This window comes from Colletes gigas, unplaced genomic scaffold, assembly GCF_013123115.1.
Source record: "Colletes gigas isolate AHSC1104 unplaced genomic scaffold, ASM1312311v1 Colletes_gigas_Sc00060, whole genome shotgun sequence".
Classification (NCBI taxonomy): Eukaryota; Metazoa; Arthropoda; class Insecta; order Hymenoptera; family Colletidae; genus Colletes; species Colletes gigas.
In genome coordinates, this window is record NW_025106689.1 from 432,680 (window position 1) to 458,168 (window position 25,489).

At 41.6% G+C, this 25,489-nt stretch overlaps 1 protein-coding gene across 1 annotated transcript in view; it reads left to right on the forward strand.

Annotated features, from left to right (window-relative positions):
• Nucleotides 1–236: 236 nt before the first annotated feature.
• LOC122403564 overlaps nucleotides 237–25,489 on the forward strand; it is a 215,345-nt gene continuing 190,092 nt past the window's right edge. The window contains exon 1 of the mRNA XM_043407156.1: nucleotides 237–628. The gene's annotated coding sequence lies outside the window, so the exon portion shown is untranslated. The remainder of the gene's footprint in view (nucleotides 629–25,489) is intronic.

Sequence of the window (25,489 nt, forward strand, 5' to 3'; positions counted from 1 at the left end):
CCGCCTGATTTCCGCCGCGCGCATTCCATCTCGTAGGTTCGACCGAGCTCGGGCGTCCTCGCATCCCGTCGTTGGCTCTCGGCGTCGTTCGGCCGCGCGGCTCGGCCACGCCGTCGTAGAACTTCGGCTACAGTCGTGTGTCAGCGCTCGCGCGGAGTGGATCGCGGACCGCGCTTCGTTCGAAACCCGGGACGGATAGAATGACGACGGAGTCCTTTCTGGCCGTGTCACCAGACGCTAAGAAGGACGCTAAGTTCGCGCGCTGAAGGGTTCGTCGTCTGCCTCCGCGGCCATGTCAACGCGGTGAACACGATCTCGGTGCCCGTCCGTTCGTCTCTGTCGTGGGACAATCTCGCACGTGGCCACGGCGGGGGCAGGATTGTTCTCAGCCGGCGCGTTAACGTGCTGTGCGTGGTAACAGTGGATGTGCTCGTTCGGTCTCTTTCCATCGCGACGTCAACAGCCAGTTTCTCTCCCTCTTCGATACTGTGTGCCCTGTGCGGACTTCGACCGGTCGTCATCCTGGATAACGCTTGTCCTCCGTGGTGCAAAGCCCGCTTAGCAACCGCAACGCGAACTGAACGCTCGTCGGTGCTGAATCAACAGGTGGGAATCTGCGAACTAACAGGTACCCATTCGTTTCGATTTTTCTGTTTCGCCGGTCCGCGGCAGCTGTCAGCTCCGCTGCCAGGTGCTGCAAAACATCGCCCTCGAATTCCTCGGGGTTCACGAGCCAAGACGCTCCGGGCTACCGTACCAACGCACGGTTGTACGTCCGTTGGGTTCATTTTGCGGTTCTCGCGGATCGACACGCAGCGTTACGCGTTTATTCGCGCACCTGCACGACCCTCGTTCGCCTCGCGCGTCGCGTTTCGTTGCGCTGCGCGTTCTCCTTTTTCCTTTCGAAAGCGCGAATCGTAGTCGGAGTCCGGAGTCGCTCCACGTGCGAACGAAAATACGGTCGTTACGTAACGGACGTGCGTAATCCTTGCGTCGATCGCGGAATCGCATGAATTACGTTATTTGCCAATATTTCCGCGTTGTTTGTTTCGGAGTAAATGAAACTTGTTGACTGCCTCGGTGTTTTCGGACGATACGATCCTCCACGCAACTCTAATCGCGCAGGCGCCAATCGAGCGATGATTTGTTACTTATTTTACTCTTTTAAATATCTAATTAAATTATAACCTTCAGTTAGATGGCATTCGTTTCTTTCCCTTGTTATTTTGAAATTGTATACATTTCTGGAGATCGTGTTTACACAAATTTGCAGACCATTGACAGGTCATGTCAATGTCTTATCAGTACATACCAAAATAATGTTCAAAATTGAACAAATTCCTCCTGCGTTACAAATAGTCTAAGACATTTGGAAAAATACAATTACGGACTTACAGAGGAATTTCATGTTTCTTTGTATGTTTACTATCCTTCAAAATTAAATGTTTATGATTTTAAATTAATTTTTGGAGTGTAGGAGCCGATCTCAAGAATCTCATGACATTATTTGTGGATAATAGGCTCCATTTTAACGTTTGTAAATGCAATATAGTGAGACTTATTTAAACATACTCGTTAATACATTATTAGAGTCTGTTAACTGTATATTCGATATAAGTGTGAGCTACGATAATAAGTTTTCTTTATTTCCACATATTACAGACGTTAACAGTTCTGTCAGGACGCTCAGGTTTATTAAGATTTTACTATTGCCTCAATTTTTAAAATTCTTTAGCTTTAATAACTGCTTATAATACGTTGGTTCGTTCTAAACTGGAATATGTGATTGCAATTTGATTTAATAGATTCTTTAGGTTTATTAGTCACTCTATAGGACACTCGATGATTCAAAAAGTAAAAGAAATAGAATTAGTTCATCCTGTCTATAGCGTAGATTTTGCTTAGTCCGACTATCACCTTTTCAGAGAAATGGCGCATCTTTTTAACGGAAGATGATTTAAGAACGATGACATCATTAAATGTGAATGTGCACAGTATTTTACATCCGAAGAACTAGTATACTATTACAAAGGAATGCAGTTGCATTCAGAGCCACAGATCATTATGTTTGAAATTATGCATTGCTATGCAGTGGATGTTTAAAACTCCGAACTTTTAAATTACGTGTCATAAAATAGAACGTGAACTTAACTTATATTAAAGCATTTTTTAAGAAAAATAATTAAACAACAAGTTTCTTTGAAATAACTTGCACCGTAGATTCTTTATCGTATTTTTCTATTTACTTTTATTGTAGATTTCTCAGGTATGTCTACCTGTTAGTACGGAAAATGGAGCCTATACCGTGAATCGTACGAGCGTAAGAACGTTTTCCACGTTTCGAAAACCGTTTCGCTGTACCCAATATGTACCTATATTGCGACTATAGTTTGCGTGGTAAATGGAAAATCTGAAATACAATTAAAGTAAGTAACGATGTTTTCCTGACGAAATTATCATTACAAACAATTACAAAAGAAACGAGGGAAAGTAACGACAAGGAACAACGCACCAGCCGGGAAATGGTCGAGGTCCGTGCGTGAGAAAAATTCCCTGAGAATGTTTAGCGTGCTGTTAATGGCGAGTATATACTATCGGGGATGCGCACACCTCGTGCCGCGATATCCCGTTGCGAGCTGGTTCTCGGTACCGGTGTGACTGTTGAATCGCGCTCCAAGAGCGCACGAATACCGGAGGATCCGTCGAGGATCGTTATCTCCGGCTTGCTTGTGCAAAAGAAACGCGACCCGTTAAAATGCACGGAGCAGTTTCGCGCGAGAACAGCATGCGGGCGCGTAAACATCGCGCAGAATGTTCAACCCCCGTCCAGCGGACTTCAGATTCAGCTTGACCCATGGAAATTGCTTATTTTGCAATCGTAAAAGTTCTAATTTTTACCGAACAACAAAGATAACAGCACACGAACTCGTCAGCATAAAGAATGGAATTGGAATGGATTGGTAACCTTATGTGGGCGTACGAAATAATGAAACTCAAATTTGAGTCAAAATGATTTGTCGTTTGAGGGTTGAGAGTCGGTTTTTTATTTTAACCCTCTCGTAGAGTATAGAAAATATTTGTAGACAGCTAGTGTCGTTCAAATCATCTTAGATGTCCTTTCAGTCTCTTATAAGGAGGGTATATACTTTGTAGGAGGGGTAGTTTTTTTTATTAAGAGGAATTAAACAGTTTCCCAATTTTACTGACAGATATTACGGACATATTCTTCGTATGGCAACTTTGTTACGTTATCGAGGAAGTTTTGCATCATCTTTGCTTGGCTTTTCTACGAGTAACTTGTCCCACGTCCGCGACAACATCTTGATTCGCCGTAGTATGATCACACTAGGTGTAAGAAAGTTAATGATCATGCGTTTCGTTTCAAGTTATTGATGGTTACATCTATTGTTCTCTGTTTCCCGAGAAAATCAGCTTGAAACGTCAAATGTAATTAGTGTATGTAGTACTATTCTTTTTCTAATGACTGAATATGTGAGATCGAGTAAATGCTCGTACTGACAACGCTTAAAAAATACAGTAGAACGTCGATTATCAAAAATAATAAAGGAATATTATTTTCCTTTCATAGTAGAACCTGTTATACAAATATACATTTTATTCGAGCTGAGAAATTAATTATTACTACAAACAATAAATAGTGGCATAAAAGCTACATAGAGGCCATCAATAAATTTAAGGAATAGCTTGATATATATTGTATGAAAACGACGATTATTGATATAAAAATGTTCGACATTTTACTGTAATATATGTATGTACTAGTTTAAATTTGTCTATAATTCATCGATGCCTCGAATTTTTACGTTGATTCGTTCCAAATCCGACGGGTGGATTTTCTAATGAAAAATCAAGGAACTCTCGATATCGTTAGCGTGAGCATCGGCCTTGACATCGACTCGATATATTGCCAGGAGTGCCTTGACCTTTTCGTCGATATATCCGTGGGTTGGTTCTTCTTCGCGTCGAAGGTCTCGAGGTTGTGCTTCCTTTTCCAGCCTTTCGACACGATCGTTTTTCGAAGGAACGGCTTGGCCGCCTCGAGCTACGCGAGCCGAGAGAATGCACCGCGTGCACAGTGGAGATTACTGTGCCGGGTGTTTTTCATAAGATCGGACGCTCCGGCTACGAGAAATCGAATAATTAAACCGATTCAATACGCCATTGTGAGCTAATGGCAAAAGTATAATAGAATTAACCCGACGCGGCTGAATGGCAAATATCGCGTAGTTCCGTCGACCTTGAAGTCGATGCTCGACGGTAGAATGGAGTGAAAAATTGTTACCAGCAGCCCCGGTACCAGCAGCAGGTATATCGAGGATCACAAAACTCGCCTACGATTGTGCTCGTTTCCCTCGGTTGTTCGCGCATGCGATCGAAGGCCCGTCTCATGAATGAATCATGACTACCTTTAAGAACCAGAGGATCCTGCCGTATGAGGAACCTTCACGTGCCCCGGCCATCGATACAGGTAGTCTGGCTGCACTTGTTAATTATGGACTCGTGCAAAAGTTGCTGCCTCGTATCCCCGGACTGCCTAGACGTCCGAATGCGACCCTTGTTAAAATACCATTAAATAATATATCGATCGAGGCCGAAGTCGAGCTGGGTCGCAACCTTTCATCAAAGCGAAAGTTCGTCTATTCGTCGTCTTAAACACTTCGAGCTCGCCGAGACTGATCTATGAGCGCTATTATCAAACATTTTTAGATTATACTCTAGAATACAGAAGAATTTTCATTATCTGAATCGATAGGACACGACTGGTTGTAGAAATTTTCGCGCGACAGAATGCAGTTCTCAAGTCACGTAGATTTATTTTTTTAAGTTTCATCTCTTACGGATTTAATTCTGGGATCTTTGGATATTTCATTATTATTTTGAAATTTCACGAAGAACTTGTATTTGTATTTTATTAGTGGAGATAAAATTTGTACATTTGAAGATCATAAGTAGATCACTGCACAGTAGGTTGTTGCACTCGTTTTTCCGACAGCTATAATGCTACATAATCAATAATATATACGATTTTGAAAGGTCAAGACGAAGTAGGAAATCCCAAATTACTTTAAATGAGTTAATTCACAGATTAGTGTTCGCTAGGTGTTTTCAACAAAATTTTCATGAATCATTCATGGAGAATTGCGCGTATCGTCTATCGAATTGTTGCTGCAACCGAGTAAAAGTTCCGACTGTAACGCGAGCAACGAATTTTACATTGAAAGAGAATTTATGCGGGCTGTTACCGCAATTATGGAAGTCCTGGAAAGTAACGAAAGTAGGGTAACGAAACCAATCTCTCCGTCAGGGTTTACACAAGCGTACGGATAAAATCTGAATATTAAACGTTGAACGTATGAGAAATGTTTCCAATTGATGGTTGTTGACACGCGCTCGTCGACCGACGATTAGTAATTCAAACACGCGTCCTTGTGCAAATCTCTTTGTTACCTCGATACTCGTCGGTAAATATTTGTAGTGATGGTGGCGTATCGTTACGCCTCGTTGTGTACGGAAAACTGGTACTATCTATGTTATAATAACGTACTGTTCGAATTACTCGAAACATTCGAGCGAGCTCGATAGTAGAAACGATGCACGTATACGTGAAACTGGAGTAGCTAGTTTTATCTAACGGAATTGAGCACTCGATTAATCGAGTAACTCGAAAAAAATTGGAGCAAGCATTAGATTTTACTATTGTAACAATACCTAGAAAAATATAGTTTGCAATAGGTGTTAATTGACCGGTTTCTTTCTTATTATGCAGATAAAATTTCACGTAGTTTTCACAATGGCTCCATTGTGATTTTGATTTTACAAGCACTAAAAATATATTTAAATGTTCGAATACTTAGAGTACCTCTTGCGTATTTAGTAGCTTGAATGGATAAGCACCATTGACCTCGACACTCGTTGCATTACACTATCGTTCGAAGGACTCGATGCGTCATGTATGGAAGAAGAGACGAGTATGACGTCTGACATAAACAGTACATACATTCATCTCATGTTCCGTACGATATCCTTATCGGCGAAACATTTGGGTCATAGCACGAACCGTGGTTTTTTCTTACGATGAATTACGTTTCAGCTGCTCCGAGGTTCGTCAATGAACCGACTACGTAGTTTTCTGAGAAACGACGACGTATACGATCATTCAATAAATCTAGACCTACCGGAATGCACTCGAAATTTGAGCCGAGGGAAACACGTTTCATCGGAACGAACCGAACCCTCAAGATCGTCCTTTACTTCGAAGATAAAAGAGACTTTTTTCATTTTCTTAAAATTTCGAGTCTTAAGAACATTAACTTCAAAGCAACAGTGGATGCTAAAGGAACCTTGAAGCATGTCATCGATTTTTAAAAATTAAATCCAGAGTAGAAGAACCCCTTAATGATCCAATAAGCGTTGCTCGATTATTCAAGTAGATTAGATGTATTTAAATAGCTAGTTTACTCGAGTAGATCAAAAAGAGTTCGGAGTAGCTTCATCGTTTGGGTTCGTTATTTCTATTCAGTTTCTTCGAGCACACACGTTCCCTTTAAACGACTCGAGGTCTTGGCTCGATTCGAATATTCATACCGAGATTTTATTTTTGCTCTTTTTCTCGCGAGCGCTCGGATAGTTTTAATATAAAGACTCCTTCGCGATCACGCATCATTGAATTTACGATGCTGGAATTCCATTAGATTTCGTTGCGCTTCGAAGCTGGAACAAATATGATTCGCGAGCGGATGCGACGCCGAACATAAATTGTAATTATTAATGCGTCAAAGGGGAGTTGTGCAAGCTACGCCTTTCACTTTCTATTTTAGATAAATCTTGATCGTACGAATTCGCACCGTGGATGTTGGAGAACAGTTTGGATACAAATTACATATGATAGCACGAGATTTAATACGGTAGCGATATTGTATGTATCTCTTTTTAATACACGAAAGCATCGTTGCGCAATTCGTCGCGGCGCAGCAGCTCAATTAATATTTTTAAAAAATCGCAATTACCCTTTTTTCAAGAATTTTTTTCCCCCGAATTCTGATGCAATTGTTACTTCGATAAATGGCTGTCGAGATTTCCCCGCGCAAAAACCCATCTTTCTTTCGCATAAATATGCGCAGTTTACCGCGCATAATCGCTCGACCAGCTTTCGAGATCATTACCGTTGATTAATTTTCCTTTTCTTGTATGTAACAAGACGCTGCTTCTAAGTCAATACTTTAACACCTGTTTTAGCAACTTCACGTCGCATACGTAATTTAACGACCAAATGATACGCCATAATACTTGTTGGCTCGTAATACTTGTTGAATTTCCACACTTGTTGCGCGGAATCTCATCTCGAACCGTGCTGTACGTTGCATTTCATTTCATGCAATTGCTGGTGAAAATACCGTGCAATCAAACAGTACGTTTTTCAAGTCATTTGAGAATACCACGCAGAGAATCATCTCTCTTCGAGCATTTCGCCAAGGTTTCCGAGATTATACAAAAGTAAATAGATCGTTGGCAGTTTGTTATTCAAATGAATAATACGCCTTCAGAAATCATTTTATTCTTTGATGATAAATGAATTATTGAGAGAGTATGGATTTTGTTTTGAAAGTCAGGATTAAACTTTTTTCTTATTGTTTAGTGTTAGAGCTTGAATGTTTGACAGGATGTCACGTTGTGTTATGGCTACTCAACTTGACATATTATGATTTAAAATTAACGTTTAACACGTTCTCTGTCTTTCGACGCACATATAGGGTGATTCTGACAGAAAAAATATTAGCCATACAATGAAACAGAGTTAACGATCTTATCCAGCGATCATCCCGGTAGCGAATATGGGAAAGGGAGAAAATTGCGGAGAAAATTTCGAGTGGCGAGCGAAGGAATTCCGCGGATAAAAGGATGTAGGTGAATTCGGGTCTAGGCGAAAGAAAGGCGTTCGGAACGAGCATAGGTAAAACGCCATTACCTCGAAAAGAGCACGTATATTGCCCAAGAGTGTTGTGCGGGAGGTCTTTCTCGCGGGTTATGCGAGCTCGACGGTAGTCGTGTTGCGGTAAATATAGGTTTCTGGCTCTGTCGGTTGCACCTCTTCTCACCGATCGCCGCTAGAACGAAGATCCAGTTTGACTGGAACACGTTCTAGTTTTCTCACGAAGTTGGGATAGACGCATTCTGGGTCACTCGTATAAAATCGGAGGGATATTTGGAGTTTCAGTTCGTGCCACGGCGTGTTCGCCGGGTGATTACGGAATTCATGCGCGGAGAAACTGGAGGAACGGCTCGAACCTGTGCGGCGAATTCGTATCAGTGTTAAACACGAGGAGAATATACGGCGTGACGAATGGTAGGGTCATTAGTGACTCGCTAATCTAGCAGCTACTATACAGGGGCACGGAATTTTTCTGCCGCGAGAAAAATACGACACTTCAGAGTTATAGTGCATTTCCTAGCTGATTTTTATTGCCGCGTTACAGTTATATAGTGCATTACTTGCACGAGGAAGCGGAGTAATTAGAGTTTATTTTTTATCGGGTTTGCCAGCGTCGGGTGTCCCAAGAATTGGTGGGCGTGTGTGTTGGACTCGCTTTTGATATATTGCCTGAAATAATTAGAGATTCTCGTGTACGACGATTTAATGAAGTATTGCAATCCCGAAGAATGAATCGAATATTAATTCGTATTCGTTTCCACGTTCTCACCGTTCTCAGTTTTTTCCTCCCTTCATGGTCGATGTTTCTTGTGAAATTAATATTTCATTAGGTTAAAATAAAAAATTACGTATTCAATCACTTCTTGTTTAATTAATTCATGAACGTATAAATAACCGAAAACTAGTAGAATCAGCGAATAATTTTCTCCTCTTAATTTTTATAAAATAAAATAAAATTCGGACTAGAGGATTAAAATCACACTCGAGAACTTGACGCGCATGATTTACTTGTTACTCCATTAGAAATTTAGTACAACATACTTATATTAAATTTATGCACCGCATCTGCATCATCTAGACACTAGGATAATTTATTGCAAGAACAGTTGCATTTCGTGAGGATGGTCAATTAAGTATTCGATCACGAATCTCCTAGAAAGAGGTTCTGAACTACTTATCTAACACACTTTGAACAGATAAACTAATAAATGAAGATCAAGTAGAATTTTTTCTGTAAAATTATGATGATATGGTATCGAGTACGTTTAAAAAGTAATTGTGACATTGTTAATTAGATTTTTCGCCTACGGTTAATCGATTTACTAGCTTTGAATCCAACTGTCCTCAACACTCGTTATCTTCTCGCGATATAGTGATTAATATTATTGAGACATTCCAGCATCTAAAGTCGGTCTTTAAATGATTCGGCAATAATGAGATGCAACTTCATTTTTTCGCGACAGCTTTAAATCGTTTTGCATCTGCCGTCACTTTTCCTTATAGAATATTTTCTATTTTAAATATTGCGTTAATAATCGCATTTCTTCTGCTGTGAAACAGTAAAATATTAACACGAAGGTACAGAACAATTAAGCTAAACGACCGTTTCTTTGAAATAAATTCCCATTTATTTATCTGACAGATATCTAACTGTTCGTATCCCAACTTTGACATAATGAATCCATTGTATCCATTTCTGAAATTCTACAGGCCTTTCATTTCGAGCCTCTACTGTTCAATTTATTTATTAACGATATCACTCATGAGCCATATGAAGGTGAATCCTTGTTGTATGCTGATGATCTAAAACTCTACAAGCGTGTATCATCATTTGCGGATGCTCGTGAACTCCAATCTACACTTGGAAGACATGAATCATGGTGCCTAAGGAACTCGGTCTTTTAATATTACCAAATGCTCGGTCATTAGTTTTTCTCGTCGCAACATGATCGTTACTCTTTTTTTTTACACGCTCGTGTACTCATCTTTTACCTAGTGTAGATTCAGTGCTTGATCTGGATGATATCTTTAATAATAAATTTGATTTTTACAATCGTATTAATTTCATCTATTATTCCGCGTTAAGGGGATTGGATCATTACGCTGAAAACATTATATTTCTCATTAGTAATCTCTTTTGTCGCGTTTCGTCTTCTTTTGTCTGTTTTATTAGATCGATCCATAATTTTTAATTTAAATCGTTACTCTAAATGCAAATGTGATCTAATATTTCGATAAAATTGTGCCAATCGTTTCCTCGAAACATAGAAACACTGGACTGAATTCCAGACCGAGCATTTGAGCGGTTCGACGGGTAGTATAATTCAAAAGTGGTCCAATTTACGTCCAGCCAAGATCGCGACCGGAGAATTGCATGTAGCGAGGTCAAAGCTAGTACAATCTTCCAAGGGTCGTCCACATGCAGGCTAACCCAGACCTATTCGCTTGCACAATGACCGTTCTCGGTCGGCGCGGCATGTCATCGACATTTGCAGTATCGCTCATTGTCGCAAATGACTCGAGCACCGTGACACGAATTAGCGGCTCGCGCAAAAGGCTCCGCGCGCGTGAAGTCTGTCTCTCGGAACCTGTTCTCGGCATTATCTGTTATCGGTGCGTTATAAATCGACGCAGCATCGAACCGATTCACGATCGCGTTGTCCTGGCGCGTCGAATAAAACGCGAACTCGCCGTGACCAATTCCCTTCGCCGAGGACGACGCAAATAACACCATGGCGCCTTTGGAAATTTATTTTTCAGCGTTCGATCATACGTTTTAGTATTTACTTATTTAAACCATTAATTTATTTGATAGGTAAATATTTTCTAAAACAGGGTATCGTTATTTAACTCGCCAGTATTAACTTGTTCATTAAATCGTAATAAAGAGCTTAATCATTTCGTGATTACTTGCGTCGATCATTAATCATGCTAATCATTAATCATGATTACATTCGCGTTGATTACTAATGCTGATCATTTATAATGATTACCGATTTCTTAGTAACGATAATCATTAATCAGAGTGTGCATGTTTTGGTATCCGTTTTCGACGTTCGCCGGATCGTTTCTCGCCAAGGCGTTGGACGCTGGAAGTTAGTATCGAAACACGCGCGACCAATTGCTTTCGGGTAAATAATCCTTGCTCCGGTCTCTTCTTCTCCGTTCCCGCGTTTCTTGCCGATTTCTCAAGATTACAGAGCCGATCGTCGATTATACTCGCTCTAGAAACTTGCCGCTTCGATGGCTATTGGCCGCGCCAACAAGATTATTAATGCGAAACTTATTGGCTTGGGTCGATCTTTTCCTTCCTTCCCGCGGTATTTACGGGCCAGCCTCGCCGTCTCTTCCAACCCCTTCGTTATCCTACATTACTTCCCGTTTAATCTCTTCTTTTTCCTCGAGCGAAGGACATCCGGTTTCGTGCATCCGCCGTCCGTACAACACACAACAACCTCAGACGTGCGAAACGGTAGGAGGCCGACCGGATAGAGAAATGGCCGTAGAAATGCTCAAGATGCTTCGAGATATGCAAGCCCCGGACCGTCGTCGACCGAGTAAATCGCAGATCGCCGGTCCAGATATCATCATTCAGCGGTTTCGCATCGCGAGATCTTCAACGGCGGTTCGGGAACAATATTTTTCGTTAAACGGCTCTTTACCATCAAACTGCTCGCGATCTACGTACGCTGTTCGAGATAATTGTCGGGGTTCACGTATCGAAATCAACCGCCAGACGATCTTATTTACGAACAATAGTTCGTCTGGTTGCCTTTGATTCATCTTCAGAATACTAGATTAATAACAAAAGTAGAACGAGTAAGGACAAATAGGAAGAGAATAGAGATGTAATAACATTATGCAGAAATTAAAATAGCCAACGTTCAATAATCGGTCGAGCACTTGCGAGAGAGTATAGCCCTCTGCTGACGAGCGTGGGAAGTGACATCCGAGTCATTAGCAATATTTTATGGTGCCTGTTTCTTCATATAACCGTCCTCAGATTTTATGTCATACAATTAGTATAAAGAAAGACACCTTATATCATAATCACAATTATACAGTTTCTACTGCAGAAAACGAGGGCTGAAAATTGTAGCAATAAGGTGTTCCACTCTGTTGGTCGAACGATCGAGTACTTGGCCCGGTTCCATAAAATTTATTTTATTCGATTCGAATTTCAAATGTACGAACCAGCTGTGCTCCGACGCTTTAGTTGGAAATATCGAGCGTGAAAAATGTCGCCCGGAGTCGAGCGAACGCGAAGACGATAACTTATCTCGGACAGAATATTGACAAAGGGAATTATCCGCGGTAACAATGGGAAAAATTTTTTCCGCCGTACTGTTAAATATTGTCCTTTCCATACCCAATACGTTATCTGCTCATTTCCATATGATAGGTCAATGATAACGTTTGAGAACGTTCGCCCCGTGGAGCGCGAGAATCGAGTCCGGTTCCTTTCTTTCGCGTTTGTTTCGCGCTCGAGCAAACGCGGCCGGCCGGCCGGCGTCGCGGCAGAAAATCAAACTTTATCGAAGCCGGTGATCTCGAAAAATTATGTGAGTCCTTGGCTGAAATCAGGCCGCGTATTGCCGCTTACGGAATCCCAATGGCGATCTACGCAATCGTGCGCTTTTCAGCCGATATAGTCGATAATTCAGCGCGAATAGCGACGCAAATCGGTCTCGCGACGCGCGAGCAACGAGAGGAATTCCAGGCTCGAGAGGAAACCACTATCGAACGATACGTTAAATCGTCTTTATTTATTGGCCCGCATAACGTAAAATTGTCGTTCCGTAAATTAAAATGAAAATTATATTTTCGAAAAATAGAATTTTATCGAAGTAAAATATGCATCATTAGTATCGGTAGCTTCTTTTTAATGTACGCGGCCTGTTGGAAAAATATCCGGACTTAAATTGAAACGATGCTTTTTCATGGAATAGCAACTTTTTAAATGATTGCTACCGTCAGGAATAATTACGCTCCGCCTATTTCAAATAATCGTTTTAATTTCTGTTCGGTTTCTTCCCTGAAGATTAATAGCAGTTCAATTATTCGTAACCATACCAATTATCCAATATTAACTGAGCAAAATTATAAGTCAAATTTTGAATAATTACTTTCGATAGCAATTATTGAAAATACATCGTTTTAATACGTCTGTAAAAATTTGAGAAACATCTTTGGTATACCTTCTTTAAGATGGTGTAAAAAGAAACCTTTACGAATGTGTAATATCGTGTAGAACTGCTTTCAGTTTTGAATCTCACACGACTAACAACTTCCAATCGTCTCGATTGTTCGTCAATTATTGTGGTATCTGTTTGTTCACCTTCCGTATTGTGGCCAGGTGTCGAGAAACTGTCACAATGGCAGCTTCTATGTCTGCTGTAAGACCTTGAGTTGTTGTTTGTGGGTTAACTTCCACCATAACTCTTAACACGTTCACTGCGGTACGGAACATACGTATATGTCTCGTATTACATATCGTTCCGCACGTAGCATACTTTATCGAACGCTCTATCCATCCTAAGAGTGACATCTCTGTAATGGCTCTATCGTTTCTATCTACATGTACACAGTAGGATTAAAAAACCATTCCAGACCAAGACCTTTTGTCGTGGGGAAAATCTTCGAAAGACTCCCTCCCACCTCTTTGGGGAGAGGCGGGAGGGGTGTGTGGGATTCCCCGCGCCCATTATATCGGGCGCGGGACCTACCCACTAAAAACCCCACGGTGACCCTTCCGCACGATTTGGGAGGATACCGGGAATCGCTCGAAGCATACTTCCGGTATCCTCCCCGTGCCCGCGCTTTGCGCCCACCCGCGGGGGGACAAACGGTCCCCCCGGCAATCGCCCTGTCTCATAGCGGCAGGACGAGGCCACTTCGTCCTGCCGCCATCCGTCCCGGGGCCGCGTCTAGTGGCGGCTGCGAGCCCCAACTCGCAACCGCCCGCGACCCCGTTTCTACCCCTCGGCGGCCGGCAGCTAATGGCCTCACTAAGCCACCGAGGGTGACCAAGACCTTGATATAAAAAGAATGTGAACCGTAATATCCTTAACTTTATACCGAACAAATTTGTCCTGATACATTTTTTCGTAACAGCAAAAATAACGAAGATATTCGCCGATTAATCGCTGATACTCTCGTAATAATATAATGCAAACTATAATCGGCTCCGATAGACCCGATTTATCGTCATTAAACGAAGGATTATTGTCAGTAATTGAAAGTTCTCGAGTTATGCAATTTTATCAGGGACACCTTAGTGCCATTGCTAGATTCTCGGAACGCACGCAACGGATTACGTGCGTTCGTTTTACGGTAAAACGTTGCTTAGAGACGAGATAACGCTGTACCGTTAGCAACTCAACTTTCTTTTCTCGTTTCGTTGGATTTTTTTAATCGGCGTCTCGTGATTATCCGCATAACTCGATTACCCGCGTGTCTGACGAGTGACTGCATCGAGCACGTTGCTTCATTCATTAGCAATCGAGTTGTATCATTTATTGCGCAGCGATGTTCCTCTGCCACTCTTCACGAGATAACGGTCGTTCGGAATGACGATCGAAAGTCATTACTTATTCATAACAGGTCGTTACCTTGCGCCAGATACTCGCTTTCTCGCACAGAACGACGCTAATCGTTATCAGTTATTATCGGATTCGTTGCCCCGACAAAAATTTCCAACGAGGAAACTATGTGCGAGGATAAGGTTCCGCTATTCGCGATACAGCTTCGAAAATGGCACTTTGGCGTTTTAGCCTTTATCTGATAGAGTATGGATCCAGAATCCATTTCTTCTCATTTATGTTGCTTTCGCAGTTTGCAGATGAAAACGCATTTAATGTAACCGTAGCCCAGACCTGGGCAAGTTTCATTTGAAATAAAAATAAAAAATAACTATTTGAAATAATTTATTATTATCATGAATGTTTTGATTATTAAAATAGACGAAAAAGACGGAAAATCGAATAATTACGTAGTTAAAAGTTGGAGCTTAGAAAATGATATCGGTGAAGGTCACAAACACAGGAGAAAGCAATCTTAATGGATAGATTATGTAGACGAGGTTAAAAATCGAAAGTTTCAATACTTTTAAGACCCATTGCAGTACATATGCGTGTTATCGAGTAGCAATAAATCGTGAAACTTGATTTACAAGCTAGTGTCATTCCATTGAGCAGAAATAATAACGTTTCGTTTAAAGGTTTGAATCAATTAAGATATCGAGCAAATCTCGAATAGATCAACCGTAAACATTGGGATATATCGAATAAATTAAGATACTCATATGAAAGTATCGAATAAAAACAATGCCTTATCGATGGTAATGTGCTAATTGTGATTAGTGCATTATCTAAGGTATTACATTGTTTTTGGAATTGATATACGACTCTAAATTGTTAAAATTATTAAATTATTAAAGAATCTATACCACTATAAAGTTTTATTTTGTTGTAGTATAATCGCGTCAATTTTTGAAAAATATTCTGTACAATTTCATCGAAGGTTTGTTATTTTTAACCGATTGTGGCGCGGATCGATGCAGATCATTGCATGGAGATTAATAGACGCTATATATAAAAACTCTCCTTTCTATCGTGTCTTCATAGATCATTGCTTCTTTGTATCGAACGTGTTCGAGTCTTCTCGTTTCTTATCGGCAAAAGAACATCGGAATTTGCGAGAAAGCTCGTTCAAATTCATTAAAGGTTCGTGTAAAATCCTGTCGGCGGTTTCTTCGCGAAGATATTTGTCACGCTTCATCTCACTTTGGTGGTTGCTCGAGTTTCATTGGAATCTGTCGTAATTACCAGAGCGAGAGACACGCGTTTGTTTTGCTCAGAAATTCTTCCGAACGATGCAACGATCGTGCGATTCCCAATAGAAATTTTCTGAAAGTCGTTTTGGAGCTTCGCGAGTCACTGTATCTTCGCTCTTATCAAGTTTTCCAGATTACAGAGTTTGCTCCGTTATGTCTTGACAAACAATATGATTAATAAGGCATTAGAACAATGAAAAGCATTAAGATATTTCGTGTTTGCATTGTTCGCGAAGAAAATGAAATGTGAGTAGTTAATTATAGTATAGTCGAGAATAGTTTATTTATTTAATGGTTAAACACAAGAATAAGTATGAGTCCTCTTCAAAAATATTTATTTTTGAGAAAATCAATCCTACACAGATACAGATAAAACGTCGTCTTTATGTCTTGCCTCTTATCGAGCTTTCCAGATTATAGTGTTTACTCTGTAATGTCTTCGCATACAATGGCACCAATAGGGTATTAGAACTAAGAATTGTGCGAGGATAATGTTTCCTGCCTGTATTCCGTGAAATTGCGCAAAGTCGAGCTCACTTGCGACAGACAATTCCTTGAATGTCAGGCTGAACGTTGCACGATCGAAATAGCACGACGTGTAATAATCTGAGAACACCTTTGCAAGAAATCTCTGTTAAATTTAGTCTGTCGGTGAAGTACACGGTCGCAATTGTCTTTACTGTTGCATCGTATTACAATAGAACTTCCCGTATTCGAACACCAATTATTCGAATATTCTACAAAGTGATATACAAACTCTGTCGATGAGTATTCGAACAGTAGGATCAGTAGAGAGAAAATTATTTGAAATTAAGATATCACAACTATTCTTTCGCGTGGTAGTTGATTTAAAGAATGAAGAAACAAGGAACTTTGAACACGAAGGACGGAAATCTCATTATCTTTATGGTAAATTCGTCCCTGCCCGTGAGAAATATTTCCATGGACCGCAGAGACCCCGGATACTCGAGTTCCTCGGTATTTAATGTCGCGGTGTCACAGGTATTCGGTCGATTGTTGATTTAGGACCAAAAAGCAGCGCAAATAGAGGCAGTCGTGAAATCGAGACCCGGTTGCTGCGTCTTTGTTTCCCTGTCGTTGGTATTTTCAACGCGGTGATTTCGACGCGTGCAAACACGCACCGGTTGTTATCGCGACTTTACGCAGCCCGAGATTTACCGTGGCAATAATTCGCGACGTTTACGACGATGGTGCTGTCGATATTATTATCAGTATTATTATTTATCGATATTTACGAGTTTACGCCTAGTGTTGATTTTTCAAACCGTTGTTACGTCAGACTTGAAAGGAGTACTTCGAGCGGACGTCCTCGATAAAGGACTATTTATCACGATCTGTGTGAAGTGGAAGTAAATTATAAACTATATAGTGCCCCAGTATCAGTGGTGCTGATAAAAGAGAGTGATTTTAGATTTAAAAGCAAATAGAAAATAAAGTATAAAATTTTTTCATTCGAGGCTTCGTTTTCGAGAAACTTGACTAATGATTCATTGCGTATGCATGCAGTAGAATGCAACTTGGATTGTAATGTAAGTAGAATTAGTGGGTGGTAGACAGACATACCACAGCAACTTCGATTCAATTATCTCGTAAACGAAGTCTCGAATGACAATTTTATTCTTTAGTGGGCAGCGTTGTATTGTTCGTTTTACAGAATGGGATCTCTCGATCGCGCAGAGGTGCGCGAGCATCGCGCGAGTGTATTTTTGATCAGGATCTCACGAGCCACGCGGTCGATCGGGCCAGTCTAAAAGGAAAAGGGGGAAAGAGCGACAGGAAAGGAAGAGAATTTGCTGGCCGCTACGAATTTGGCGATCGAACGTGTCGGGATTGCCAAAGCGAACCGACCAGTTGCGCGAAGATTTCCAGCGCGAGCACAATGGGTTCCTCGATTCGAAACAGTCGAGCCGGTAACGGGTGCTCTGTGATGAATTTGGACGTCACTTTCCCTGTGAATATTTCCTGCCTTTGGTATTCGTGAATGGGAAGGTCGATTTCGACCGACAGCGAAACGAAAATAAATTTCTTTCTAAAGATTTGACTTAAGGCTGTCGTGTAGTCTCTAAGATATTCCCATAAGTCCCACTTGTACTCTATTTAAAAAAAGGCTGACGCTTTAAACTAAACGTTTCTTGGAAAATCATGACTTTTGAATCGTAACTCTGTAACAAACGAGCTGATTAACGATTACACGGCTCGAGGGTTAACCTGATTGCGAATTGGGAGTAAAAGGTGCCACGAGATGAGTATTGGCTAGGTTGTTTAACGGTACGCTTAGAGAATCTGCGAAGCGTGCTCGTCTGGACTTGACACAATCGGGTCGTCTCCGCGAAAGAAAGACGCTTCGTTTGTTGCACGTAGAGCGGATATCTCTTATCCGTCGGCCCGGAGGCGAGATTTCACGAGGTTCGCGTCTACGATAGCCGTTCCTCTCCGGTCGGGCAACTCCGTTTTTCGCGTCCCCGTGAAATTGTATCGCGATACGGGCTGTCGGGTCGCGTTACGCCAACCAGATACACGCGCGTTCTGTTCGACGATAGCCCGAGAAAACGCTTTTATCCGAGTTCGCGCCACACGCATCGTGCTTTCGAAGCGAGGCACCGCGGAGATACGACTGCATTCCACGGCGTGTACGTATGCGACGACGCGAGAGAGGCGGACCGACGCGACGCGACGCGATGGACGGAGAGCCGCGGTTTTACTTTACGCCGTCGTAAACGAGAAATTCGTATCGACGCGGCCACGTAATGGGCGTGGATATTGGGATCATTTAGAGTCGACGCGATGTAGTTGCTTTTTTGCCCCGACATTTTGTTTTATTTTCCAGCGATACTTTTCCACCAGTTCCCCGGCGACGCCTTGTTCGCCAATAGCCGACGGACTTGAGAGCCCCGTGGTCGCTATGTTCGAATGCAATGCTCGGATTAATCGCATAATTTTCATATCAGAGTATTTTACACAGTTTCCTAGTCTAACTATTCGTATAAATGTTTATTATACATTGCTTTTCGAATGCTATCCCCTTGCGTGAACATTGGTACAGCTATCCCTCGATAACTGGGGCCCGCGACGCGAACGTTATTCAGGCAAGTACGAGGAATTTGACTCTTATCTCCGTTAGAAAGTGAGAAACACTGAAAGTAAGTGGAATAGGGAAAAATATTCAACGTTTGTTTATGTTACAGGTTCTAAAATCATTCAGAAGTCAAAGTATGCAGTTTTATTGTAGCTCAAGTTTAAAATAGGGAAGTTGATTTGGTAAAAACGTTACGATTTTCAACACATTCATTTTTAATTCGAATCGTTTTAATTGTATGTTTTCTTATATGTTAGGGCAGACTATTGCATATGATAAAATATCGCAATTAAGAATGAAGTTTACAAAAGAACGATGGACTTAAGAAATCAATGCACATAATGTTTGAATATCTCAATCACCATTTTAAATATTCGAAACCGGAAAAATTCGACAAGAAGTCGCGAACTTAATCGAAAGTCAATCGCGTGTAAACGGTACGCGCGACTTTTTCTCTTATCGCGCCCAATGAATTTGCTTGTCAGATTCTGGTAAATGGAGGTCACGATGAGCAGGTAAAATGATTTAAATTGCATGCGGTTGAGCGATAACGAAGGATCGCAAAACTCGTTTCCGCCATAAAATTGTAACTTTCTATTCGTCGAGCCACTTGGCTTTCGGTTTTCTTGAACGAACAGCTCGTTGTTAATCGATAACTTATAACGAAACGACGGCAAAGGCGTATAACGGAAGCGAAATAAAAATAAAAGGGGTACGCAAATCCGGGGTGAGATAAAATTGATTTACTGTTAAAAACAAGTCGAAATGTGGAACAGATAAAAGTCGAGTTCAGCAATTTATGGAGTCGTTGCTGCGGAGTCTTAATCGACATATTTCCTCACGATACTCTGCTCCTGGTCGTGTTTCTAAACACTGGCTATAACGTAATTATTCTTCCGTAGAGATGCAATTACAAATCTTGAAATTTGATTTTTCGATAAACCAAACTTCTCGATGTTAGAGACTTTCATTTGCATTTCAGTTTTAATCGAACTGCAATCTACGGTTCCATCTTGCATAATTAAGCGTATAGTGATTGCATTTTCCCGAAGTTTTTTGTTTTCCAAGATTCGAATACTTCGAAATTGGAAAATTTTTTAAGGAACGGGTATGGAAATTTTTGAATAAAGAATTATCTCGATTGGATATCTTTGTTGATCTATAATCGAGTAAAAGTTGGCACGAACCGTATCAGAAGCTAGATTTCATAACCCTTCCTTTCCATTGTCTCCTCGATGTAGATCGGAGAAAAGGGGGAGTGATCGATGCCCATCGCGGCTTAATTAGCATCGATCGAACGGCGGGGGCCATTAGGGAGCGTTATGTAAATGATCGCAGCGTTCGGATTAATGTCTCGTTGTGCGCCGATAAATTTCGCCGTTGCTTTGAAGTTTCGAAGCCCGTATCGTAATCGATGTAATACGCTCTCCAGAGCGGGTATCGATCTGTCTCGCTTCGAGAGGGTACAGTCTTTGGATCGGCGGTTGGTGAGTGGCAAAATCCAGCCGGTGTGTCGTTAACGCGGTTGAAACCATTTAACACTGCCGTAGTGGTTGCTGGAAAGTAAAGTAAGTGTATTATTCAAGGGAACAATGTCACTGAAACTTGTATGTCTTTGTTAGTTCTTATGGAACGGTCACAGAAAATTGTTTAAATTACGCGCCAACCTTAGGCTGTTCCTTTATTACCTCGCAAGGCAAAACCGGATATACACTATAGAATTATGTAACATTTTCAATAAAATATCTCAATTGTTTTGGTAGTCGAAACTTCTTTCTCAGATCCAAAGAAAAAAATTAGCCCATCCACGAATTATTCTTCTCTGTATAATGTAGTGCAAAGCCTCAAACTTTTAATTATTTAAAACAAATTTGGAACTGGGTTATATTTAAAGTCCTACATTATAATTATTTTCTCTTATTTATGTTCGTAGATATTATCAACGTATTACACATATTAACAAAAAAAAACGTAGAGGGGTTGTTTTGCAACAGTGACGTAACAAGGATTGCAACACGATGCTTTTCTATGTATCACGTGTACGATCTTCATTCTCATTCCTCTATTCTGGAAGTGCCAAGCACAGGTACACGGTCAACTACTGGAACTTTTACTTTATTTCTTAAGTTTGTACAACTCTATCGTAACTTTCTCCCGATACGACCATACGATTCACGCATGCGTGTGTCTCTGTATGCACGCGCGCACACACGATCGCGTTCGATTATACCGGGTCTGACATTTGGAATGCTAATGTTGATTAGCAGAATCGATAAGTATCGACGACCGCGTGCGGGAGTACCGGCTGCTCGAGTACCCACGCACTTGATTGTGCCTCGCTGCGCCGGTGTATGTGTAACTAGTCTTAACCTTTCCTTTTGCTGGCTCTGCAATTTGCGGCGTGTCTGTTTCAGCTACGTCCGTTTAGCTTCCTCAGGAACGCGCCACGCAGGAAACGTACTTACAGCGTTCGTTGTTAGAAAGGAATTGTTCGGAAGGGTGTAAATCTCGACGGTAACCTCGAGTTCGCTAACTTGGAATTGGAGTTTCTATCAACGATCGTTGGACTCCTGTTTAGCAGTTTTGACAGTTCGAAGGTTGCTGATTTAGAGCTCTTGAATAAACGGTGTATCGGTGTATTCAGTTCTCGAAAACACGTACCGTGTTTCTCAGCGAAAAGAGTCAGTTTCGGTTACGCGGGATGTAAACCTCGATAGATACGATCTCTCGAAACTCGATTATTTATCGGTCTTTATTGAACTGTTGTCGACCGCCCCGGTAATTTGAAGGATGGTGATTTAGAATCGCCAGGGATATCGAGGAATTTAATCCCTGCAGTTGAACCAGTGTATTTGTTAAAAGAATCCGAGTTGCGTGACCGCGGAGTGATGCAAATCTCGATGCCTGGCTATGGTAACTTGAAATCCGAGTTAGCGACAATTTTTCTAGGCCTCTTGATTAGGAGTTTTAACAATTCGAAGGATGCTGAGTTAGAAGAATATATGGCGCACGGGCGTCGAGGAATGTAGTTCCTGAGATCCTGTAACGTGTTTCTTAGCGAAAATGGCTAGTCTGGGTTACAGCGTCGAAGTGCAGCGTAAATCTTGATAGATATGGTTGCTTGAAGCTCGATTATTTATTGAACCATTACCGAGTTCTCTGATAATTTAAAAGATGCTGATTTAGAACTGCGAGGGACCAAGAATTTAATTAGAGATCGGAATTTTAATTTGAAATCCGAGTTTCTGTAAGCTTTCCTCAGACTTCTGACCGAGTCTATAACGTATTGGAGCAACGGCTATCGCTATTGTTATTGACAAATATGGAAACTTGGAATTTGAATCAACTTTCACGGTGCTTTTGTTCAGCAGATAAGTTAAAATATGCGTTGCGTTAGGACGTTGTTAGGAGTGTCGTATGTGTGCCAAAGGATATGAAAACGTAACGTTGGGTATGCATTCCCACATGACGTAGTGCCTAAATGCAGATTCGTTACCTCCGTTATAAAATATTGCACTATCCCATTAAACGGATAGGATTTTATTGAACGTTTTATCTCATCGATGTTATCGGTGTGAAACGATGCCGTTATCCAGCATCTTACGCAACGACGTACTCCTTCATGGGATAGGAATTCCGCAGGATTTCGTATCTCCCGCGTGCGAAGTGCGCGATTCTAGAATTAATATCGGTCTTTTTAACCGGTAATGGTCGCGCAAGGGATGTCGTTAAGCGGCGAGAATAAATCGATTCTGTAACGACTGCTCCCCTAAAATATAACCTGCGCGGGAATATTACGGTCGTAAGCCCGATGAAATTGCACGTCTCGCGTTAATTTCGCCAGTCCGTTTCAGAATGCAAGATCCTTCAGGGATTCCCCCGGCGGGCTCGACGATATCTAAATAAATTTTTACGCTATGATAGAACTTGAAATTCCGAAAACGAAAAATAGCATACACGTGTGCTCTGACTTTCGATCATTTTGAATCGGGCATATTTGTAAATGTAAATAAAACTTCAGTCTTGGGTAGGAAGTACCAATAGTTTTGAAGTTCCATAAAAAAGTGGCTTTTATAAGTCGCTGGTGTGAAAAATTCTCATAATATAATGATCTGAGCTTGCAACGTTCACCTCGTCGATGCAGTTCCAAATATTGAGGGAACAGTAAAGAATCGCGTGTCATTATCTCGAGGATTCGAAGCGCTATGGCTGTAGAGAAACTCGTTTAAATACGGACTCATTAAGGAAGTCCTCATCGCGAGCTTGTTCACTCGTTTCGGGGAAACTGGCTTGCACGTTGAGAAATGTCTATTGTCCGACTCGGTCTCCCGTCGGGAGTATCGATCACGCGCGTCCATTAAGTTTTCAAACAAAGCAGCGTTTCTAATGGATCTCCGGCGAGGTGCGAATTAATCGAGAGGCGCTGAAAGGCCTCGCAGCTTCTTCGCTCGAGTCGAAAAAGGAGTCCGCGTTATTATTCTCTGGATCGGTGTGTCGGACACGTGCATCGGGGAGAAAAGATCTCGCGGGAGGGTATTAATATTGTATAACACCTACACGGTGCGCGTCGTAATGGGATTTACGTTTACCGCCTCCGGTGTCATAACAGTTCAGGGCCTTGACGCCGTGGCGAGCCTCGAAATTAATTTGTAACCGGAAAACGTAGGCACGTCCGATACCCAGGCGGCGGTGCTCGGGGCTCACGCGATCGCCGACTCGAAACGTTACGAGGGAGTGCGATTCTAATCCATTCTTTATTCCAGCCTGTGGCTAATATATTGTACCGCGATCGGATATAATAGGCTATTGTTCCAGGGAAGGCCTGTATTTATTCGGAACCTCCGGGAGTCTCGTTAGAGAAGTAATTGAAACGATACATTTTTGCCACGGCACGGTTCTATTGGCGAAACGGACTGATTGATCGCATTATTACGAGATCGAGAGGGTTCATTAAGGGGGCTAGCTGTTGCAATGCAAATGATAAGTGGGAAAATTGGTAGTCGTAGTCGGATGGAAACTGGTTATCAAGGACTGCCGTCTGTCGCCATTATTAATACCGGCGAATAGTCCTTGGCGAGTTGTAATCGTGTTTTAGTATTATACGTAAACGGACGTTTCGGCTGTTATTTCGAATGTAAAATTCAAATACGTTATCCCCGGAGCCGAGTATAATGAAATGGAGGGAAAAGAAACGCGGAGGTAAGATACGCCTTGAATATTGCCATAAAATCGCAGAAACGCGGTAGACAGTTATTATGGGCTGTTCGCTTTCTGATGATACTCTCTTTCTGGTGTACAAAGGAATACTGAATGCCTCGAGATTCTCCCACTGGATTCCTCTGGCGTGTACTACATCTGCTCGCGAACCGAAGGAATGCGTATTTCTTAGGAGAAAACGAAAGTGAAGAAATTACTTTTGCGCCGAGATCCCATCGGGCATGGGATCGGTTCTTAATTGCAACCCAAATCCTCGGGACCTTAGAATCCAATACACGACCTTACGAGCTCGTAGAATTTAATAGAAACGACGTTAGACGCTTCTAATATCCGACTGTAATGTTCGGAACCAAAGTATCATGGGAAAGCAACATTCCACCGCTAAAACGAGGTTTAGTTTTGGTTATATAATCATGATGGATATAAAAATATTACGAAGGAATGTTTCTTTCCCATGATAGTTTGGTGTCGAACGTTTCGATCTATAATTAACGAACTTAAAATAGGACACTTAAAAAGCAATTTGAAGGAAACGCAAAAATCGCGAGAACTAATCTTTCTAATGCAATAGCGCTAACTCTCTTTATAGTTATTGTTTTATACTATTTTTTGCGTCCATGATTCTCATATATTTATGGCCTCGACGCAAATAGCTATCGTACATTTATGGCAACGTGGATTTGTTTTGCGAACTTTATTACGGCTGACAACACTTTCGCCCGTTATATTTCCTCGACGCGTATGGCTGTTCAATGTCTGTATCCATAACTTTATTTATCGATGAGTCCGGCATTATTGAGAGAGTTTATGTCGCCAGTTGCTCGGACAAATATGGCTTGATCGTTTGAAACAGATCGGTTGCCAGTGATGTATGGGGGCTCTGCCCAAAATCGTCGCTTTCTTGACCCTAATCTTCGAGTTACGCTTTCAGGGCGCTGAATAATATCGTTTATCACTTTGGACGCTCAAAATTCGAGACCTGTTTTCGTTAATGGATTGGTCGTTTTCGAAGAAAAATTTTAATTTATGGGTTTTCGTGACACATATTCGGGAAACTAGAACACACTCGTTGACGCTTTATACGATGCACGTAAGAAATGCAACCTTTCTCAAAGTCAGGCAATGCGATGAAAAGATTACGCGCGAGGGAAACGAGCCACGAACGCGGAAAATCCACGGCTGGACAAAGTAACAGTCGCACGAATGAAAGTCAAACTTCGCCGTCGTTGGAATAATTATGGGCGGTTGCTCTATCTGGCGCGCGAGCATTCGAGCGCATTTGTGCCCACGCGTCTCGCGGCTCGGAAAGTAACGAGGAGCGTGAATCATTTTCCATCGCGGTAAAGGCTTTCGGTATTTCCCTATCGGCATGTCTCTCGACGGACGTGAA